The sequence below is a fragment of the Perognathus longimembris genome, chromosome 1, assembly GCF_023159225.1.
Source record: "Perognathus longimembris pacificus isolate PPM17 chromosome 1, ASM2315922v1, whole genome shotgun sequence".
NCBI lineage: Eukaryota > Metazoa > Chordata > Mammalia > Rodentia > Heteromyidae > Perognathus > Perognathus longimembris.
Genome location: NC_063161.1, coordinates 110,885,225 through 110,903,794, shown reverse-complemented (window position 1 = coordinate 110,903,794; position 18,570 = coordinate 110,885,225). Strand labels below are relative to the sequence as shown.

Genomic DNA, 18,570 nt, shown 5'->3' with positions numbered 1-18,570 from the left:
AGAACAATGACTTCCCTGGGCTGTGCTGAAAATGAAGCAATCTTGTATGAAAAGAGATTAATACTCCTCAATGAGTAGTAGCCACTTCTTCCTATATCCTCTCTCTAGGATCCAATCATAACCCCCAAGTCAAGTCTGAATGGCCTGTAAGTGCAAAGAACAAGGTCAGATGTTCTATGAGTTATTTGTAGAACTCACTTTCAAAATTCTCATATTCTAATGACGGTTGTGTAGTTTACTCTGAAACTCAGAATTTAAAACACTTTGAAAATTTTTGACTTCAAGTGCCAGGTCAGTCAAATCACAAGTGTATAGAATAATACATTCAGACTCCAAGGGGAAAAAGACTATCCTACCATTCAGCTGTAATATTCAAGCATTGTTTTGAAGAATGGAACCTGGGTCTAAGCCCCACCATCATGGCCTCATCACCATCTTGGTGTCTTAATAAACTATGGGGACTTTTTCACTCAGTTCCTAAAACTCTAGAGGTGATATAGGTTATTCTTTGAATTGCAGATGTGTCATGTGTTGCTTAGCTCCAGCAAAGTCTTGCTCCAGGGAATTCTTGCTCTTAAATCCAGGATTGTTCTATCTAGTTTGCTTTGTTTCAGAAGCATTTGATAGATTTAGCTCCTCATCTCAGTTGTGGCTTTTTTTTTCTTTTATAAGCTTTGTATTAACTGCATTTGAGTCTGCCATCTCTTTGGGGACATAAGTCTACTTTCAGTCACCAACTTTGTAATAAAGGCTCCCTATTCAACCTCTCAGAGTGTGGCTTCTGTGTATCTCTCTGATCAAATTCCCCTACCACAGTTTCAAGTACAAAATCATTTAAAATATTTTAAAGTAAACACCTTTAGGCTACATATGGAATTTATTAACTAAGCAAACTACATGTTCATTCTTGTGACCTATTCCCAGGATAGCTTCTTATATTTATACAGACATTTCAAATCTGAAAATATCCTAAAGTTCAAAATAGTTATGGTCAGCTAAAGAACATTCTATTTGTCTCCAAAAAACCAAAACAAACAAATGAGCAAACAAACCCACATTTTATGTATTATAGATTACCTCTGTAATTTTTTTCTATGTAATTCTAAGTAATTAAAATCTTAAATGTTAATAATATAATTGTTTTATTGAACAATGACATATTCAATTTTATTCCTAGATTTGTTTTAAACATTTAACTCAGTGTTGGTAAAAATGATGTTATTAATTGTTTTGACTAAATTTAATTTATTTTAAAATTAAGAACCATAGAAAGTCTAACTTAAATATTCAAGGTTATTATTTTTATAATGAGCATAAAGTTGCTCCTGTTGCAGAATTATTCACATTTATATTTGAATACTTATGAAGGAAATATTCTAAACATATTTTAAATATCCTAAGCATATATTAAATTAAATACTTCATATTTTCCTTGGGATGAACATTTCACCCTGTGATAACAGCATCATTTTGTCCCGGAGTTTTCAACCTCTCAAAATTAGGTCTCTCAGGCAGAAGATCCCTTTCAGGAATAAGTTTATGCAGACATATTGGCAGGCCATGTTATTGAAACCATGGTTTTATAAATTTTCAGGAGTATGACAAATATAAAAGTAAATGAAAAAGTAAGATGAGGGTGGGGAGAAGCACATAGGTAATGTGTTATGTTATATCAAATCCTATGTGTGCGTTCTGGGACCTCTGGGTATAGGAATAATATACTGTTGTAAATGTTAAGTGTCTTCCAATATTCTGTTTGACTATGTTAAGTTTCTACAGCATACTGATCTTTTACACAGTGATACATTTCTTTTTATTTTAAATATACCTTAAGCTTAACACTGACCCTATTTTTAAAAAAACCTACAACTTTATTACACATAAAATTTTCCTTCATCTTCATCCATCTCAATTTACACATTTTTTTATCAGTAGTATCTGTATTTTTATTTCTCCTCTCTGGGTTAAGAGTGAATTAGAATAAAAGATTGAAATAATAATTCAAAAACTACTGTGCAACCAATAAGTCCATGGGTAGTATTACTCTTATGCATACAGCGGAATGCAAATGTAGGTGTTTATGAAAGCGGTTGTACTCTCCCTTCACCTCTTCCTCTTCATGAAAGTGGCCTTACCAGAAATCACCTGCCTGAAACCAGTAATCACTGGATTGTCACCCACCTGACTGTGAGTCAACCAAGGACCTCAGACTCTGGTGTCACTTCCTTATCCTCTGACATCACTTCCTGAACCGCCCCAGTCACACCTTCTTCCCACAGTTCCCCAGGCTCTGAGGTCACGTCCCCATTCTCTATGGACACACTCTCCCCACTTTTCCCAATATTATCATTCTCAACCTTAAGTTCCCTCCTTGTTTTTTTCTCTTCTCTCTCTGCAGGCCTACATCTCCTGCCCTGGGGCAGTTTGCTCTCCCTCCCTCTAAAAAATGCTTTTCTGCTCAACCACATGGCAGTCTCCTTTTGATGAACCTTACAGTTTTGTGTTATATAAACTTTATTTTACTATAGTAGAAAACCTCCCATAGTGTAAGTGAAATCCAAATATGTAAAATTAGTAAAAACCAACGGGCTATATTTGAAGTGTGAGCAAGGTGTGAGGACAGAGGTGTGTTACTCCCTTAGTGGCAGCTCCCAGCTTCCTAATGAAACTCTCCAGAACTTTACAGAGCCACCTGCAGGAAACCTTTTCTCTGTACAGCAATACAAGATCTATGCTGGATGATGCTTCAGAATATCCTAACCACATGTACTACATCATTCTATTTATGTGTGATGGACACATCCATGCATTCTGCACCTTCATCGCCAAACCAAACTTAATTGCTTTTATATTTATCTCTAGATTCATTTTCTTAAAAGGCTTTAACTTCTTTAAAGCAATACCTTCAGGATAAAATATCATTAGTTTTCAGAGGAGGAATTTTTAAGATGAAAACTTTTTCTTTTGTTTTTAAGTGAGAAGTTTGATTTTTTATTACTTTTTTTTCCCAAATGAAGAGACTATTTATTGTTACTAATGTTAGTAGTACATTAGTTGTGACATTTACACACATGTAAACAATGTGTCCTCATCAACATCTTCCTCTCTTATTCGCCTCCTTGCTCTCTCAAAGCCATTTCAATGAGTACATTGTATTTTCATATGTGCAAGTAAACTTTATGAACAATATTCCTTGTTAACTCTCTCTACTCTGGTTGCTGCTCATCACCCAATCTGAGCCTGTTTTAAGAGTTCTTTTTTAAAAAATGGATTTAGATTCACAAGGCTTTTATCCTGTTTGGGTTCTCCAATGCAAACTGAGTTTCTTCCAGGTGAAAGACATTCCACATCTATTACATTCCTAACGTTTCTCACATGTGTGAATTCTCTTAGGCCTGCTAAAGTGTGAATTTTGGTTGAAAGACTTTCTATGTTTACAAGGTTTCTCACCTGTGTGAATTCTATTATCCATGCCAAGGTCTGTCCACATTTGTTGCATTCATAAGGCTTCTCTCCTGTGTGTTCTCTGATGAACATGAAGGTCTGTCCAACTTCTGGGTGAAAGAATTTCCTCATTTGTTACATTCGAACTTGCCGCTCTTTGCGGCAGCGTGGAAAATTTGAACTGTGTGGTCTTAAAATGAAAACTTTTTAAAAGGTAACAAGTTCTGTAATCTACTGACTCAAAAGGCAGAATGAATAAAGTTGTAGACATGAAAAAAGGAAGTGGGTGGTTTGTTAGGTGGTAAGAAAAAAAATCTGTTTGTGTTTGTCATGTTTCTCATGTGTATATACACTGGATTTTGATTGTAGGGCAGAACAAAAAGAACACGGCATTTCTTATCAAAGCCCATTGGAATACCCCCCTGTGTTTCTTGAAACTGATCCATCCTAACAAATAAACAAGAAGAAATTTAGCAATTTAGGAACAGAAAAGAAATAAAATTAAAGAACAAAAGTATGAATTGCTTAGGAAATTAAAAAAAAAATCTCCCCTTTGAAACATATTAGAACAATTCATTTTAAACCTGATAAAGTTAGAAATATCTGTTCTCTATTGTATAGTTTTCTGAATCTGGAACTTCCATGTATATAAGGAAACATCTAAATATTCTGTTATGTTATGTTTTATACCAATTTCTCATTCAATTTTTCAATAATTGAATTGTAAGGTTTTTGTATGTTTGGCTATTATTAAATTTCTTGAATAAAAACATCAAGGAAATTCTTTAGCTAGAAGAGATGTATAAAATCTTTTCAAGGAATTTTTAGGTATGGATAAACTCTTCGTTCTCAAGGATATTATGTAACTACTCAGTTCAGCTAAATGGAAAAGGAAGAACAAATAAATGCCAAGGTGTGATTTTATTTAGTTTTCATAATTTGGAAATAACTCAAAGCCAGATGAAGGAAGGTGTAGACACACGAGCTGTTGAGGGATGGTAGATGCCTGATAAGTGGAGAACTCAGAATACTGTTGACATTTTTGTAGAAAATTTCTAGAGATGTTCTTCAGTAGAGAAGAAGAAGGATTTTTAAGGGAGATTTTTAATAAACATCTCCCCCCTCTGCCTTTCTGTAGCAGAGAACTACAAGTATTTTTAATTGCTACAGATCTGTACTTCCAAGTATATATAATTTTATTGCCTGCCTAATATAATTTGAGGGACATTGTGGCCTTCCTTGTGGGAATACTGGTATTGCAGGATACAGGTACTATATATACAGGTACTATATAGTTACTCTTTTTTCTAGAAGTTTATTTTTTAATTTACATTTTATTGCAAAGGTAATATGCAGAGGGGTTAGAGTTACATGAGTCACGTAATGAGCACATTTCTTTTTGAACAGTGTCATTCCCTTCCTCATTTTCTCCTGCATTTTCCCTTCCTGACATCCCCCCCACTGAATTGTAAAGTTCATTTCTAACATAGTGTGTAATGAGTATCACTGCTGAGTTTGTTCACCGTTTATCCTACCTTTTCTGTGATTCCCCTTCCTCTCTCCAAATCAGATACGTTTATATACAAGATGAAGTGTCCAGAATTTTTTAAAAATGGAGTAAAAAACAAAATGTGAAAAAGAAAGAATTTCAAACAGTACAATAAAACAACCTCTTGTTTCCATTTCTCGAAGATGATTTCGATAAACATCATTTTTTATGGTCATAGGCACATAGGTATTGAGTCATTGTGGCCCTTTCCTAGGAATATCTTCCTCTGTTTTCATGGTGTAAATGATTAGAGTGCTATTTAACTAATCATACCCAAGTATATTTATTTATCTTTTACTATCTATTGAATTAACTTGTACAATGATAGACATATTCAACCCCAATGCCCTTCATTGGACAGATGAATCAAGAAAATATTCAGTATATACACAATGGAATTCTATGCTTACATGTGAAAGAATGGCGTTGTCCCATTTGTAAGGCAATTTAAAGACTTTCAAAAAACTACATTAAATGAAGTAAGCCAGACGCGACTCCCCCTGCCCCCCCCAAAAGCCTGCATGTTTTCCTTCATTTTTAATAACTAGAATATGTCTACAAATCTTGAAGTTTAAAGGCATGAAGGGGTACATAACTAGGAGTGGGAGGGGATGTTGGAGAGAAAGTTCTTGTGGGAGGATACCTGCAGAGTTTCACCTGCATGAGTTAAAATTAAGTCTCTGAAGGCAGATGCTTTGGTATGTGTGAGCAGACCTCTGGAATTAGGAATGGGCTTTCTGGTGAGAACCAAAAACACTCCCAACAAATATAGCACTTGTGTTTATAGAAAAAAAATTTAAATTTAAGATTTGAAAGACTATTTCTGCAAAGTAATTGAAGTAATATCAATATCTGTTTGGCTGCATGTCAGAAGTACTGGATTTTTGCTAAGAGCATGAAGAGTTCTTTGGGAGGAAACGCCATGTTACCACATTTGCTTAAGACAGTACCTAGAATTGAAATTATCCTTTATAAGGTTTTCCTAAATGGTTAACATTTGGGGGATTCTATAAGAAATGTAATCTTGTGTCTCTACAAGAAAATATTTGTCAGCTGGACATGGTTGCATATACCTGTAATCTTAGCTTCTTGAGAGGTGGAGGTATAAGGATTGTTATGTGAGAATGCCCAGCAAAAGTGAAAGACTACCTGAAAAAACAAACAGAGCAAAAGGCTCATGAGCATAACCCTTGGTGGAGTTCTTGTCTTGCAATTGTGAGCTCTGAGTTAAATTTCAATTTCAAATCTAGCGCAATGCTCTGCACTTAATATTTGATAGGAAAACAAATCTTCTCTATCCAGTGGATACTAAATTAAAAGCCTGTTATTTAAGCAACTGCATGGGGTTCTCACAGGAAAACAGTAGTATAGGAAATAAGTATTCCAGGAAAACCTCACATTTGTAATAACCATTTGTGATTACAGAAAGGCCTCTGAACAAATATGCATTGTTCTGAGTCATTCCCTCCCTCCCTCCCTCCATCCCTTCCTTCCTTCCTTCCTTCTTTCCTTCCTTCCTTCCTTCCTTCCTTCCTTCCTTCCTTCCTTCCTTCCTTCCTTCCTTCCTTCCTTCTTTCCTTCCTTCCTTCCTTCCTTCCTTCCTTCCTTCCTTCCTTCCTTCCTTCCTTCCTTCCTTCCTTCCTTCCTCTTTCTTTCTCTCTTTCTCTCTTTCTTTCTCTCTCTCTTTCTCTCTCTCTCCTTCTTTCTTTCTTTCTTTCTTTCTTTCTTTCTTTCTTTCTTTCTTTCTTTCTTTCTTCTTCTACTAGGGTTTGAACTAAGGGCCTGGGTGCTGTCCTTTAGCTTTTTCACTCAAGGCTTTCACTTTGAACACAGCTTCACTTCCAGCTTTTTGCTGGTTGATGGGAGAGAATTCCTGACCCCTGCCCCTCCACCCCCTGTGTTGAATAACTATCCATAGAAATCAGCATAAACAACCAGTATCCTGCTTGGAGTTGTTTTGTTTGGCATTCAGAGCTCTAGTCGCATAGCTTCTCTCTCCTCCTGATTTCTTCTTTTTCTTGATACTGCCAAAAAAGGTGGGTAATTCTATGAGCATTGACTCAAACTTTGCCCCAGACACAAAAATTAACTTCTACATCTGAAAGTAAGAATAAACAGGTGGCTCATATCATGCATCCTAGCTACTCAGGATATTGAGATCTGAGGACATTGGTACCAAGCCACAAAGGGCAGACAACCCCAAAAGATTCTTATCTCCAATTAACCAGCAAAAAAGAAGCTGGTGCTCACATGGTAGAGGGCCTGCTTTGGGTGAAAAACTATAAGCAAAAGCACAAAGTCCCTAGTTCAAGTCCTAGTACCAACACACTAAAATAAGTAATTAAATAAAAAGGTAAATTAAAAAAATCAAAACTACTATAAAAAAGCAAAAGAAAATCTTTGTTGTTTGGATGGAAATATTTCTTATTTACTACCACCAGATTACGATGCCTGAAAAAGATACTGATAACTTAGATATCACAAGCTTTAAGTTTTTGTACAAAAGACCTAAAAGTGTGCAAACTCCAACTACAGATTGAGGAAAAGAGTTTGAAAAACATTCAGTATTTAAAACATGCAGAAAATAATACATAGAAAATATAACGTATAACATATATATGCTGTACTATATATTTAGCGATATTTATCACTAAATTATATATATGTATATATTTTAGCTTAGTGTTACATTAAGTAAATCAAGGGGTGAGAGTTAATAATCCAGATAGTGAGTCTTCACTGCTTGGCTTCCTATGGAAATATTTTATCAAACTTGTATTATATTGATGCTGGTATGAAAATCAATACCTAAATCTCTGTCACAACTTTCAGAACTGCAATGATGAGAGCCGGCTAAGATATCCCTGTATCATGTTTCAAACTGACTCCTGCGCTAACTTGCTTGAGTCTTTCAGTTCAGCTATAACAACTCATAACTGTAAGCCTCTTGAGAAGTCAGTTGAAAGAGTACCATTTTAACCCCCAAAGACACTTCCAATAAAAATATATAGTTTTATAAGGTGTTTTTACATCCTAGAACATTACCGTTAATTTTCAGAAGAGTTTTCATTGAAAACCTTTCTGTACTTTCAGCAAAGTGTACATTGACTGCTCTCCCCATGCTGTATTCTGGAATGGTCTGTTGGTCTGTTGAGTTCAGTTTCTGCCCTTTCTATTCAGATACCCTCATGACTCAGTTTCTTTCTTACATCCATGATAAGAATAAGTTCTAAATCTCAAAACGGGAAGCCTCACAAATTATTTTTCTATTTCCACACACAAAACCATACTATTCTCAGAGTGGTCCACTCCCCTTCAACCAGACTGAAGGGAAAATGGGCTCATTTCCTTAAAACTAGAGCCCTTTAAAATATTGGGCAGAAAGAATGAAGTCAGAGGGGGGAACATAGAAGTTGGGTGAGATGGGGCATGTTGTGGGAGAGCAATGTTATTTTGATTGAGGAGTTTCAAAGTTTCAAAAGCAACTGTGTTCATTAGGTGTGTCAGTGTCAGAAGTGGCCTTGGTCTCAGGCTCTCTTTTTGTTCAAGGGGAAGATGGTTCAGTAGGGTGTGTAGCAAGGACAGTTCCAAGATATGACTGTTATGGGGGAGGTGAGTGCTTTAGATTAAGTCATTTTCCATCAATAGGGACATGGGCAAAGTATGGTATTAAGCATAATATATACCTAATCCCAATGCTAGTTATTTGTTTGTTTGTTTGGTTTTTGCCTATTGTGAGGCTTGAACTCAGAGTCTGGGTATTGTCCCTAAACTTTTTGGCTCAAAACTAATGTTCTACCACTTTGAGCCATATAGCTACTTCCAGGGTTTTTTGTTTTGTTGTTTTGTTTTGGTGGGGTTTTTTTTGCAATTAATTGGAGATGAGTCTAGAGGACTTTCCTGCCCAGCCTGGTTTCAAACTGTAATCCTCAGGTATCAACCCCCTGAGTAGCTAGGATTACAGGTATGAGATGCCAAAAGACTGGCTCAATTCAAGTTTTAAAGGAAGAAAGCATTTTGTAAAGTATCAGTTGATAGTATGTTACTATGATTGTATGATATATTGCATATTTTTCTCATTCTTCATTAGGGGAATTAATTTGATATATGTCACATCAATGAAAGTACAATTGAAAAGAATAAAAAACAAACTTTAAATTGGCTATGACTGTTGGATCTTTCCTTCTGATATTGAAAACAATTGTGTTTCTTATGAAAATTGTCACCAATTCATTGAATTCTATGCCTTCATTGCTTTCATATTTAATCAATCCATGCCTAATATATTCTGATAAGTATACATTTTTCCTGAGAAATTTTGGTTTTTTAAAAAGCCCATTACCATTCTCTGACAATGTGCCATTTTGTTTCAGCCCTTTCCAATTTCATCTAAGCAAAATAATGTTTGAATATAAGATAAGAAGTTATTACAAATGTAGTTACCCTACTTGGTTGACAAAATTAATTTAAGCTCTCATATTTCCTTACAGACAGACACTGTGACACTGATGGTAGCAAAAATATCATGTTATATACCTTTGACCAGACAAACGGCTAGTTTAATATTCAGACCAATTGATTTGCCAGAATCAAGGCTTTCCCTGATTTTCCATGAAAACTGTCTAATGATAGTCTTAGAAATGACAATCTGACATGACACTGTATGAAAGGAAATGTACTCATTACCTGACTCGTGTAAATGTAACCTCTGTGTACATCACCTCTATAAGAACAATACAGTAAAAAAAAAAAATGAAGAAATGACAATCTGACAAAATTTAATAGATTGTTTCTTTACTCTCTATAAGATCAGACCAGGAAGAAATACATGTCATTTGGGGGGAGGTGCTGGACAGGGAGCTTAAGGTTAGAAAATGCTCTGCCTCTGAGTCTAACTGTTAAGGTACCATGCTGAAGGGAAGAAAGGAGAAAGTGAACAGATTACTGCTACCTGGCAGTGGGTCACTTAGGAAAATCATGCAAGTGTTTCAGCTCACTATTTTTTTCCTTCCTGGCAAGGCTGAATGAAAAAGCTAAATGAACAGAAGATACTGGGAATAGAAAATAAGGCATCTTTCCTCATTGCCATTTACATGGAGAAATAAATAGCTCATTTCTGATTCTAAAGAAAGTGCTGAGTGTACAGTTGACAATAGAAAAGCATCAGTAGGAAGGTGAGGCCTGCTTCTTCTAGCTCTCTGCCTCTGATGTTTCTCATTACCAGTATTTCTAAACTGGTAATAGAGACAAAAGCAGACTTACTTATTATAGCAGAAATATTGTAATAGATTAGTTTTTTAAGATCTACATTTAAAAAGCTATAAAGTGCCTTCAAAAATGTATATTGGTAACATAAAAGAAATAAAATTATAGTAATTGTTTTATTTAGTAGTAAAATATTAATATATTTTGATTATATATTTATGTATGTAGAAATTATACTGTTTAATTTTATGATGACAGGAAAAAATAGATTTGGTTTCCAAAGTAAATTTTAAAGACAAAGTGAACTTTAAGAAGTATCATTTTGCTTTTGATAAGAAGCTATGATATTTATTGAGTTTTGTTTTTCTGTGTGTCAGGAACCCTATTAGTCTTGAGCACATTGCTAACTAAGGAAGTCTTCTGACCTCAGTGACAACTTTCCTTCCCAAGCTCCTTCAATGTAATCATAGCAACTGAATGGTCAACTTCATCACCAAACAGTTTTCCCTGCGCCTCATTTCATGCCAGCAAACCACAGTGCTTTATTTATTTCCTTTCTACCAGGACCTGATATCTATGGGTAAACTGTCCTTCTTTTGTTGGGCTTCTATTCCTGTACCATAAACCACAACAATTCATTGTCTACCTCTCCTGCAAATTTTAATGGTGTTGAAATAAATAAGGACTGTATTACTCTTTGTAATGGAAGGATTTAGAGATGTAAAGTATAAAAGGCATAGCCAACTGGAAACTTATTACTGGCCCATCTTTACTGGCCAGCTCACCTTATATTATCAGTGATAGGTTGTCACATAAACTATCTGTTCAGCCTTCTTACTAATCAATCCAGATACTGCAATATTTCATTTTTTCCATCCTGGACTGGTTTTTTAAAACTTTACTACATATATACCAGAATGATAATCACCTTAAATTTAGCAAGTTCTTGTGTATATCAAATTAAAATTCCTTTGAAAAGGAATGATGTGCATAATCATCATAACAATTAAAATATATGTATCTCAACAGAAATAAGCAAGTATGAAATGTAGACAGACATGCTTTTCTTAATACTAAATTTTGTGTTTCTTTATTGCCTTAAAATACACTATATACTGTTTAGCTCATTTCAGAAGATAAGCAAGCCCTGGACAAATGGTGGATTTCAGTTATTGTTATTGTTTGTATTTGTCAGGCAGACTCTTAAAAGGAAATTCCTGGTTATGTTTGAGTCCTTTTTCAACAGAATTTCAGCTTTGACTCAAAACAATGAAACATGGCCCAAATTAGTTGTGATGAATGTTCTAGACATAGGGAAGTTTAAGATACCCAAAGAACTAAGCTGTATACCCAGAGTCCTTTAATCTACATTTCATTGTAAAATCTCTTGAGTAAATATTTAGCTTCCTCAGTGCAAGTGTAAGAATGATACAAGTCTTAAGAGAGGAAGGGTGAGGAATTCTGACCTTCTATGCTGCTAAACATAGAGCCCAGTTGTTTTTCCAAAGGATAGATAGCAAGCTCTTTCTAGATCTGCTGTATACACGTGTGTGTGTGTGTGTGTGTGTGTGTGTCTGTGTGTCTATGTATTTAACCCATCTGTTCTTGTTTCATGTCAGAGAAATGATGATATCTGCAGATAGGCATCTCCCCTGTGTTGTTCTGCATTCCTGCCCTTACCTAAGGGAGGCATAGGTGTCTAGGAGGGACCTTGACCTGGAGTCAAATGCAGTATTTCCAGTGTTGCTACCAATGGTCATTTTAGTCCATATGCCCTCTCTTTTCCCCCAATCTTTCCCTGGATGTGTAGACTCTCTAGCAAGTATACAGACTGCAGATTTCTTTGATATCTCTCACTATCCTCTCCTGAGCCTAAGAAACCCAGGTTCTAAATGGTTGATTGCTAATTGTCTCTCAAAAAGAAATATAATCCCTTTTAGGGAAGTGTCCAAAAGAAGATGATGTAAAGCCAGACAGACAACAGGAAGCCACATAAGAATGTGGCCATCCAAAAGCAGTGCCTTCTCTGAGAAGTTTGGATTTAACATGAAATTCTCCTAGGGGAAGTGCACACATATTAACATAAAAATGACTCTGAACATATGCATTCTACATCCCTATATATCTTTTGTGTTAACTTTTGCCTTGCCCATTATAAATTGTGAGTGATTACAAATTACAAGCTTTGTTGGATTCTTCTCTCAGTTTTAAATGTGAGGAAATGCTTACATTTAGTTTTGAAGTTCTCATAATAGTTTAGTATATATAATTAAGAAACACAAAGCTAGCCTCTCATGGGGAAAATGACATACACATATATATTTTAATTGCTTAATATTTAGGTAATATGCCTATAGGTACAGAGACTTCATTTTTTTTGGCCAGTCCTGGGCCTTGGACTCAGGGCCTGAGCACTGTCCTTGGCTTCTTCCCGCTCAAGGCTAGCACTCCGCCACTTGAACCACAGCGCCGCTTCTGGCCGTTTTCTGTATATGTGGTGCTGGGGAATCGAACCTAGGGCCTCGTGTATCCGAGGCAGGCACTCTTGCCACTAGGCTATATCCCCAGCCCCAGAGACTTCATTTTTATAACAGTAAAGTGATCCTTAGTCAATTTTCCTAGGTCAACATCTGTCAAATTGATGAAAAAAAATTAGAACAAATATGTTAGGAGTCCTGAGGTTTGTGCACATAAATATTTTTGTATGATTCTTTGAAGCCACAGTGTTTATGCCAGAAAGTCAAAATAAATATTTGTGCATAATGAATGAATTTTTATTTCTGGACTAGCTTTATGGTACTGTAAACCTTTATAGAATTGTGTCTGAGTAAATATATAGTCACCTAAATGAACTCACTTCATTGTACAGTTGGTTAGCTTAACTACTGGGGCTATCCTTGAGGACTAGGAAAGAACAAGTATCACCATTGCTCTTTGAGTGGCTTCTTTGTCAAAGCCAGCCACTTTCCTTTTGGTTTTTTGCCACTCCTGGGGCTTGAACTCAGGGTCTGAGCACTGTCCCTGGCTTCTTTTTGCTCAAGGCTAGCACTCTACCACTTGAGCCAAGCCCCACTTCCAGCTTTTTTTTTTTTTTCTATTTATGTGGTGCTGAGGAATCGAACCCAGGGTTTCCTGTATGTGAGGCGAGCACTTTACCACTAGGCCATATTCCCAGCCCCAGCCACCTTCCTTTTTCCAGAACTGACCGCAAATGTGCTTCAGTGAGTTTACCACAACACACTTCCAGCTTGAATACTTTGACCAAATGTTAGTCTTAACCTATTAAGAAGATGAGTGAGAATTCTCCCCATTTCCCTATGTTTACAAATCCTCCATATTAAGATCTATTTATGTGATAGCAAATGATAATGATTTTTTACTATTTCCAACAATATCAAGTTTCTCTTCTTAAAATCATAATTAAAAATCCCTTCTGCTAAGAACATTTTTATAACTTGGTTTAGTACTTCCTTACTAGGCTATGATTGGCTGATTTTTCTCCCTTTGGTTTCTTAGGTTTCCTACCACCTTAAAATGTATTCATATAGCTTCTCTGAGCACATGAATGCATCTGTAATAGGAGAGTAATTTCAGGATTTAGTGAGCAAAATGAGAAATTCTACATTTTACAATGTTCATCCCTATGTCTGTCATAAGTTTACTCCAATTTTTGTCTCTCATTTCTAGTGGCTTACTTACCATTATCTTGAGAAGAACTCTACATAGATAATTTTCTGCCTCTCAACAGTGCTTTCTTATATTTATATTTTTCCTCCTTGAAATATCTCCATAAAAGAACAATGTAATGAAACTGTGTCACAGCATTTTAAGTTGATACAGGATCTCAGGGTGGATGCCCTCCATAGAGTGACGAAATACACCATGTGGCAGACATCTTTCATGTCTTACTCCACGTCATGTCTATTCTAAGCTCACTCTTTTTGTGGTTCAACTGCACCATTTTTGTTGTATGGGCCAGCTCAGCTAGTTTGTACTGGCTCTCTCTGCTCTGTGCCTATGTGCCAGGGTATCTGATGGCTACATAATACAGAATGTGCTCATTCATACATCAGGTGTTTGGCAGGCTATTGATTCTGGCAATAGAAACAATTGGGTCACAGGACCCAGGAAGTGTTTTATATAAAGTATCAGTTGTAGTGTTCACAATAGTAGCCCCAGTGCCCTGTGACTTGCCAAGTTTGTACTTGTAAGATATTTACAAAAATCCTATCATCTAAACAATTCACATGTCCCTCTCTTGTACTAAGAGACATAGCCAGTATCCTTCAGCCACAGAGAGAATAGTCAGGAGTAAATATCCTCATGTAAGTCTTTGTTTTTCTCCCATCTTCCGCACTTAGGCCCTTCTCAGGAAGGATACCATGTAGGTAGTCATTGTCATTATTTGAACTGGCTGATTCTTCTCTTGCGGGTTTCTTATTGCTTGGCTGAACCTATATCATCTGAATCTTTTCATGAAGCTGGGAAAAGCCTCAAGGATCTCTTTTCCATCCTAAGAAGAGTACAATGAAGTGTGGAGTGATAAGGATGTCAGCTTGGCATTGCACTGAGTCTTCTTTTCACACTGTTCTTGGAGAAAAGTGCCTACCAACTCCTGAAACATGTCATGCTCTCAGAAATTCACATTCTGCTCAACTCTGACACTGGAAAACTCAATAAATAAGTAATCCCACTACCACTTTTCCCTATTTCTACAGAAACAATCAAACCATACTGAGGTTTCCCCAGAGACAAGAACCACACATTTTCTAAATATCTACCTATTACTGTGTTCCATTTTGTCATCAAAGTTGTGACTATTGGTAAAAGGTTAGTTGTTACTTGTAGGAAGCCGTGTAAGTAGATGCCTCCCCAGGTCATCGAAAGGGTCTTTCACACTAACGGGGGGAGAGGGGAAGACAACAGCCATTATTCACTTCCACTTTGAATCTGAGCCGCAATTTGAGAAGACTGTGTCCATTGAAATGCCAGTGCATATTACCCCATATATATTTACTTTTTTAGATCAATGCATGATATTTTCCCTCTCTGATTAAAGCATATTGGCTGCAACCCATTTTTAGTTTCTGTATTCCAAGAGATTAATTTTCTAGATCATATATCAACAAAATCTCTGTTTATTCCATTGAGAGACATAACTTGACGTGGTATTCAGAGTCAACTTTTGTACATTGGCCATTTTATTTGGAGCACTGTATTATTATATCATACTTTTTAACAACAAATGTAGTTGACAACTTTCAGAGAAAGCTAATTGAAGATTATTTTTTCCTTCATAGTGAGTGATTCCAAGCTACCACATCATTTCCTACCTCGTTATAGGGTGCTTTTTCAGGCTGCAGAATAATTGTGTGATTTTTGCATCCTTGTTAATCTTTTAAAGAACCACTGGTCCCTCCTTAAAAAAGAAAACAATGAAGGTCTGTCATATATGCTTTTATGTATATTAATGAAGATTTCAATTGTCGAAAATAAGAAATCTATAAGGAACAGACGGATTTGGATGATACAAGTTTGTAAAATGAATATCACTTGATGGACAACAATCATAGGTGGTAGAAATTATTTTTATGAACTGTGTTTTAATTTTGGACATACTAAGGTTTGAACTTAGAGCTTCCCACTTGATTGACAAGGCACCTTACCACATTAAGACACATCACCTGCCCCAGTCCCCACCCCCTGCCCCCCCAACACATTTATTTTTTTGCTTTTTTTTTTTTCTGGATCTCCAAACTTTTCCTTGGGGCTGGCCACGATCCTCTTGCCTATACCTCCCATACAGCTGAGGTCATAGACTTGCACCATCATGTTCAGTTTGTTGAAATTAACGTTTTCCTGGACTGCCCTTGGCAACATGTATTTTAAGCATGCAATATATTTATGCTGTCAGTCTTCAATTCAAGGCCTATAGAAATTAAATTCACTTAAAGAGAGGCTTGCTAGTTATTGAAAACATACTATTTAAACTAATTTTCTTATGTATCAAAGAAAGGAAAAACATGCAATGGAAATGATGTTTTTTCCAGCAAAAACAATCTTCAGGTAATAGCCCTTTTCAGAAATACTTTCAACATGTATCATAGTAATACCAAGAACGAATTTGTCTACATTAATTTCCAGGCAGAATGTTTACTATTGGGTAGGTTGAATAATTGTTATGTAAGTTATATGATAAAGTCATTATCAAAGTCAAACCAATGGAGAGAATTTCCTTTTCATACTCTACTTCGGTGTTATTTTTTTCTTGTTTCCCTAATCTAAAGAGGACAAAAAGAACTTGTCATAAGTCTGAATTAGCAAAAATATCTGCCTTGGTTAGTCTCATCAGAAGTTCTCAGAGTGAGCTCAGTAGACCATAGTAGGAAGGCAATCAGTGCCAAATATTTTATTATTCATTATATTGTACTATATTGCTCTGCTCACCTCAGTAAAAATTTATTTTTTGTTAAGTCATTGAAAATATTGTTATTTCCTTATATGTGGTATTATTTTGGGTGACAAACATCTATGCATTGAAAGCACAAGTGTGTGTCTCTATGTGTATAGTGAATGTTGCTCGTTTAATCCAGGGAACTATTCATTGGGCTTAAAATATTTAAAAACAATAAGACATAGAAATACAGAATTTATTTTCAACATACCATGGAAATTATGCATTTTTAATTTTGTCTTCCTTTCCAGTGGTTTTACCCCTGATGTAACTATAACTGATTTTGTACCCTGGATGTTGTATGTACATGTATTGGAACTAGGGAAGGGAGAGGGAATTTCAAAATTGTGAGAAAAAGGATAAAATACCAACCAATGCAAGAACAATTCTTACAAAACTATATGGTGTAAAGCAACTGTACAGCTCTTGGTGGGGGGAGGGAAATGGGGAAGGAGGAAGGAGGGGGAAAAATGAGGGAGAAGGTAACAAGTTGGATAAGAAATGTATGCACTGCCCTACATATGAAACTGTAACCCGTCTGTACCTCACTTTGACAATAAAGAATGAATAAAATATTTTAAAAGAAACAGAATTTATGTATGTGAATTATGTGTATATATGAGTATATTTTATTTTCTGAGACAGGGTCTTTCTTTGTAGTTTATGCTGTCCTTGAACTCATTTTGTAGCCCTTAGTAGACATGAACTCATAATTCTCCTGCCTTTCCCTCCAAAGTTTTGAATAATAGACATGTACTTCCATTTTTAGTTTAAAGTACAGTTTTGAATTCCCTCTGAAATAATACAAAACGGTTATATTAGTAGCAGTAATAATAACAGTGGAATTATCAAGCATTTGCTGCATAACTAATCTCCTGTTCAAATTGTAGAAAGTACAATATACATGTATAGTACCTATGCTAATCATAGAGTCTTGAAAATTCATATTAAATATAGCACTATCTGCTCAAGTGCTAAAGTAATGTGCAAGTTCACTGCACAAGAAGAAAATGTTCTTGTATGAAATTTAAAAAAATAAACACAGATGGAACCATCAATATCCAGTCCTTGGAAATACAATGAAAAGTGGATGCACTTTCTTTTTATTCCTTTCATCTTTGAATGATTTGATACTATGATTTCTGCTTTGAACATGATCTCGTTCAAGTTAATCAGTGCTGTTTGTGTTAGCATTGTACTCCTGCAGTGACTTTAATCTCTTTTAGTGGCTTCACTCCAGGTTAGGCTGTTTATGGTGATCTGAATATATACATTCTAAATAAAAGTGTTTGAAATGGCAGCTTCTTTGTAGAACTGTATGATTTGAAGCAGGAGTTAAGAACAGTATTTTTCTTTTGGAATTATTTTAAAAATTGCCTCCCAATATTTCAACTTTTTTTCCTTCAGCACTTTATACACCTATTTAAGTAATTTCCCGCAGGGTTTATTTCTCATACTTACTATGTTTTACTTCGTCATATTGTTTTCTCACATGCTCTTTCTTCGTAAGATTATATTCACACACTTTTGTATCTTATAATCTACACACACACACACAAACACACACACAGTAGCTTATATATTTTTGTGATATACTAAGAAGCAAAGACATTACTACTCTAATAAAAATACACTGGGGACATTTTTCAACAATTTACCTAATTTAGAAAGTAAGCATATTCTACAAAATTCAGTGCATTAATTTCAGATGCAACAAAATTGGATTGATGGAGAAATTTATTTCATCATGTTAAGAAAAATGCCCTAAATATCTGGTAAAATAACTCTTATGAATTTAGTAGGGCCCTTGGGAGGCAGGAACTGTGGGTACAATGCAATAACTAAAATTAAATGTCAGACATATCACAGAATGTCAGAACATAATGTAGCTTCTTGATAGGGATAAATGTGAATGTTC

General features: G+C 35.6%; 1 protein-coding gene and 1 long non-coding RNA gene across 21 annotated transcripts in view; one reads left to right on the top strand and one right to left on the bottom strand.

Moving 5' to 3' along the window:
- Positions 1 to 18,570, top strand: part of Ptprd (protein tyrosine phosphatase receptor type D) — a 482,247-nt gene that overhangs the window by 261,895 nt on the left and 201,782 nt on the right. The window lies entirely within an intron of this gene.
- LOC125353560 lies at positions 7,964 to 17,370 on the bottom strand. The gene is made up of 4 exons (XR_007211343.1): positions 17,360 to 17,370; positions 17,046 to 17,049; positions 12,245 to 12,255; positions 7,964 to 8,222 (listed from the first exon to the last, which is right to left on the bottom strand). It is a non-coding gene; the product is annotated as an uncharacterized LOC125353560 (long non-coding RNA).